Source organism: Anopheles arabiensis (assembly GCF_016920715.1).
Source record: "Anopheles arabiensis isolate DONGOLA chromosome X unlocalized genomic scaffold, AaraD3 X_pericentromeric_contig0018, whole genome shotgun sequence".
Lineage (NCBI taxonomy): Eukaryota > Metazoa > Arthropoda > Insecta > Diptera > Culicidae > Anopheles > Anopheles arabiensis.
The window spans coordinates 152501-158079 of NW_024412096.1; positions in this window are offsets into that span (position 1 = coordinate 152501).

The following is a 5579-nucleotide window of genomic DNA, read 5'->3' on the forward strand; positions in this document are numbered from 1 at the left end:
ACCCCCAACAAAGTTGTCGATTGACATTCTGATTGCACTTTTCATCATCTAGGGTGCGTTCCTTACACGTTTTGAGGTGTTTTAGCGAAAAACATGTTTTGAGCCACACGAGCTCTCCGGCCCGTTCGGTGCACATTTTTGAAAAAAGCTAGGGAGCTGCCCTAGGTTCGGGGTGTCACAAAATATTGAAAAGTGGTCAAAAACCGCTATCCAGAATCGGATGTAGAATCATTAGACGAACTTAAAATTGTTCTACAACCCCCAGTCCGACGCCTCGTATTCGAGATATAGCACTTTGTAGGTCTGACCGAGCAATTTTGTACTGAAATGTATGGCGGACATGTTATTCATTAAACAACATTAACTTGCATCGTGCCCTACTTCATCGGCACAGCTACTATCGACTATCTATTGTTGAAATGGATTGAGTTTGACCATTTTAGCTCTTTTCTTATGCCGTGCACCAACAGTGTGTACCGATCAGGGAAAGTACACTACTTACGCGTTCATGGATGTATATGTTGGTACAAGTTGCCGGTCGGAATAGCAGTGCACCAAAACTGTGTACCGATCAGGAAAGTACAAGACGGAGGCGCAGCCCGAGCGTACGCGTTCATAGATGTCCATGTTGGTACAACCTACATGTACGTACCTTGTTTTTGTATCAAAAGTTCCAATAAAGTGTTTGTATGCTTAAAATGCTTATCTCAACCGGTCACCTTTTGGCCTGCCCTTTTATAGACAGAAACCTAGAACGATACTCGCGATGTTTGTGTTTTCCATTCGCCCGGGACGACGAAATGAGCTCTGTGCACATCGTGCAGAAAACTGTCTCCTCCTCGTATGTTTTGTCCCTCCACGCATATAATCACCCACATTTGTGTTCAACACGGACGGCGCAGCCCGAGCGAACGCGTTAATGTTTATGTTTGTGCACACTAAAGTTACAATCCTAGGATTTGGTTATTGCGTCGCAGTGCCCGACCGTCGCGGACACCATTCTTGGACAAAAAGTCCAAGTACGTAGAGTACATTCCCTAGGTATGTGCCCGTTCGTGACTTTCGTTGCGTGCTTACAGACACGCTTGGGTATGTTTACCATACAAGGTTTACTAGGAAAACCTGGGAAGGACGCTTGCCCTCCGTCGCGGACACCATTCTTGGAAAGAAGTCCTGGTACTTAGCGTTCTTTAATGTACTTGATCAGTTTGTATTGCAATTGCTTTGTGCCATTGACTTTTGCTAATGCTCACTAAGGGGTGTTCGTTTGCGATGTGTATGATAAGCAACTGTCTATTCTTACCAGCAGTTAATCAACACTTTTCACCCAAATCATAGGAACGTAGAGTACTTTCCCTGATCGGTACACAATTTTGGTGCACCTCTAACTTCGCCAGCACTTTATCGTTACGTTTTGTGCACAACCTTGGGACATGGTGTAAGTTTCATCATTGTTATGTTTGATTCGGTTTATTATGATTGAAAAATACGCTACGTCCAAGAAATCTGAACTCGAATACTTTTGCCACGTTGCGCAAAAAGCTACTGAGCAACTCCTAGCCGTTTACCGATTTATAATTTAATTTTCGTTATTAGTTTTAAAAAATACGCTAAGTCCCAAAAATCTGAACTCGAATACTTTTTTCTATGTGCCGCCAAAAGCTACTGAGCAACTCCTAGCCGTTTACCGATTTAAAATTTAATTTTCGTTATTAGTTTTAAAAAATACGCTAAGTCACAAAAATCTGAACTCGAATACTTTTTCTATGTGCCGCTAAAAGCTACTGAGCAACGCCTAGGTTGGTACATTTCTGGTACATGGAGTGTATGCGTGCAGGCGTACTGCCGTGCTGGACCGGAAAATCGCACTTGCTACTAGAACGTAGAGTAATTCCCTAGATAGGTGCTTTTGCATGCCTCTGTTCGACGTCCATGCAACTTGGAACGTGCGACACACGTAGCTAGGCTTCCCCATACATATTCCCTAGGGTAGCACCAAATTGCACACTTTCAGGGGTATATTTTGGTACGGTGTACTGTGCATGGTACAAGTATCATTAGCTCGTGCAATTTATTTTGCATCAAGTTGCGATTGCTGGTGCGTCGAGATAGGAGTGTTTCGCGACTTTTGCCAAGCTTTGGTGCCATTTGGTGAATAATTAATGTTCTAGCCACAATAAACGTGCCACATAATGCCAATAACGAAAACGCCATTTTCAAGGGACTTCCAGTCAAAATGTTTGCAATCAGCGCTTTCCTGTCGAGTTCAGGATTTGGGACTGAGCGATTTTTTTTCACGATCCAATCAAACGACCAGTTCGTGAATAAACAATTCATACAACAGTACATCCCTTCAAAGTAGAAAAAGCCGAATGCTAGGGAGCTCCAGTCAAAAACGTTGTCATTGGCGCTTTCTTCTCGAGTTCAGGATTTGGGACTTGGCGTTTTTTCACGATCCAGCCAAAAGACCAGATCGTGAAATAAACAATTAACACAACTGTACTAGTACATCCCTTCAACTGAAGCAAGCGCACCATACATGACCCGTACGCTAATCATCCAAGCACATGACACGTCAACTAAGTCAACACATGATACAACTTGGAAAACTAACGGGTAAGTAGGTCATCTCGTACACGACGACACACCGACCAAACCAGGTCAACACGTCACATGCACAAGACATCCTACTACCAAGGCCGACCACCTCGACACACGACCTGTTGTTAACCGAACATGGTCAACACCATCATGTGCAAGGCAACCGGGCCAAACGGGTCAACTTATACAACTTGTAACGAGCATGTGTAAGCTTACTGGTGTGGTCCGCACGGTCCTCACATCAAGACAATCAAGTCGAGAACGAGGCACGCCGACAAGCTCATTAGTGTTAAGTGTCCTTCTCCATCCTATGTCAAGTCACTCGTCTGACACGGAAGTAGCCAACTCTTGTCCACTAGTATAAAGGAACGGTCTCCAGACCAGGTCAAGTCACTCGTCTGACAAGGAAGGAGCACGCACCAAGCTTCACCAGAGCACGGTACCACGGTCCCCAGACCAAGTTGGTTAGTTACGCCAACGAGGAAGGGGCACGCGTTCCCTTGCTACACTCAACTTAGTACACTCATGCTCTCACAAGAGTATCCCCCTGTGTCGACGTGGTCCCCAGACCAAGACGAGCTTGCGCACATCGAGGAAGGGGCACACGGACAAACCACCAAGCATGGGTCGCCTGAGAGGATCGATGCGAACGCATCTCTACAACTCGCAGCTCCCAGCCTGAAGTCCCGTCGTTTGCGGGCGGTTGATAGGTGTCGAAACTAGGTATATCCACGTTGGGCAGAGCTCAAGCCAACGGCGTTCCCAGTTACGGTACTAACACGTGCAGCGAACTCCACTCATTGCGGCCTAGGTATAGCGGGATGAGACGCCGGGCTGCAGACGCAGACTCCAACGGATCTCAGAGGGTTGTTAGGCCCGCTAGCTTCCGAACACCTAATGGGTTTGAGAAGCGCTATCAGCTCGGATTGGCTACGACCTTAGAGGCGTTCAGGCATAATCCAGCGGACGTAGCGTCATACCAAAGTCCGGTCGGACTAGTATTGAGCCAGTGGTCCGTACCTGTGGTTCCTCTCGTACTGCACAGGAATTCCGTTAAGATAGCGACTATAAGCACACACCAGTAGGGTAAAACTAACCTGTCTCACGACGGTCTAAACCCAGCTCACGTTCCCTTGAAAGGGTGAACAATCCTACGCTTGGTGAATTTTGCTTCACAATGATAGGAAGAGCCGACATCGAAGGATCAAAAAGCCACGTCGCTATGAACGCTTGGCGGCCACAAGCCAGTTATCCCTGTATGCTATACTTCGACACGAGCGAAGGCCCCGTCGTACGGCATGTTACCGCCGGTGTTCCACAGGGGTCCATTCTGGGCCCCACTTTGTGGAACATAATGTATGACGGGGTGCTGCATGTGCCGCTTCCTCCCGACGTCGAAATCATCGGTTACGCGGATGACTTGGCGCTGCTGGTTCCTGCTACCACCACCGACGAGGTTCGCGCGAGAGCAGAGGAGGCCGTTGACCAGGTCCAACGTTGGATGCAACAGCACGGTCTGGAGTTGGCCCCAGCCAAGACTGAAGCCGTCCTGATTTCGAGTAAGAAGACTCCACCGCAGGTGACATTTCGCGTTGGTGACGTGGAAATCAAGTCGTCTAGGAGCATCAGGTACTTGGGCGTGCAGCTCCAAGATCACCTGAAATGGCGAGACCATGTCACCAACGTCACGGAAAAGGCGTCGCGCGTGCTGGCAGCTGTAACGCGCCTCATGCAAAACCACAGCGGCCCCAGGACGGCCAAGTCAAGGCTGCTGGCGTATGTGGCAGAATCGGTGTTGCGGTATGCTGCTCCCGTCTGGGCGGAGGCAACTCGGGTGCGTGAGTGCCGACGGATGCTGCAACGAGTACAGCGAAGAGCCGCCATCAGGGTGGCACGGGCATTCCGTACCGTCAGGTATGAGACGGCCACCCTGCTCGCTGGACTCGTACCGATATGCCACCTCATCAACGAGGATGCCCGGGTCCATCAACATCTCCTTGCTCCAGACCGTGCTGCAACGAAGGAGGACATCCGGGCGACTGAGAGGCAGTTTACCATCGACTGCTGGCAGAAGGAATGGGATGCCGACGCACTGCAACAGGATGCTAGCCGGCACACGCGGTGGACGCACCGTGTCATCCCATCGGTCGGTGACTGGCAGTCTAGGAAACATGGAGACATGACTTTTCATTTGGCGCAGGTTCTGTCCGGACACGGATTTTTCCGTGACTACCTGTGCCATAATGGATTCACGTCGTCCCCAGACTGCCAGTTGTGCGTCGGCGTCCCAGAAACGGCGGAGCACGCGTTCTTCGAGTGTCCACGATTCGCTGCGGTACGTCAGGAGCTACTAGGCGAGGGGGTCCAGACCCTGTCTGTCCTGACACCCTCCAGCGGCATTTGCTGCGCGATGCCGAGAGCTGGAGCCGTATATGCGAAGCTGCTAAGCAGATAACGGCCCAGCTGCAGCGAGCGTGGGACGAGGCAGGCAGCACTGGCGGTTCACGTCATCGAGCACCATACCGACGACGTGATTCAGTTAGAGGCTCAACGCGCCGAGGTGCGACGGGCCCGAAACGTGAGACGAAACGCCAACCGGCGAGCAGCAACAACACGTCGGCGGGAAGAACGTCGAGCTGGACTTCCCCCAACCCCACCGGCTTCACCACGCACCGCTCAGCGACGTGCAGCGCTTCGTGAACGGCAAGCGCGGTTTAGGGAGAGAGGCGAAACCGTCGGCTCCTCGGAGTGTCCAGCCAGGCAAGAAGCGATGACGATGACGGCCGAGCAATCGCGGAACACGCTGACGGACCGTCTCGTGAGACATCGCAACAGGTGGAGGAGGCTGCAGCAGTAGTCGAAGACGGTGGCCTAAGCGCTGCTGAACAAGTGGCAGCGGTCGAGGCGGAAGTTGCCTCCCGCTAGATTCACAGCGCTGCAGTAGAAGCAGCGAAAGCTGAACCAGAAGACTCCGACTG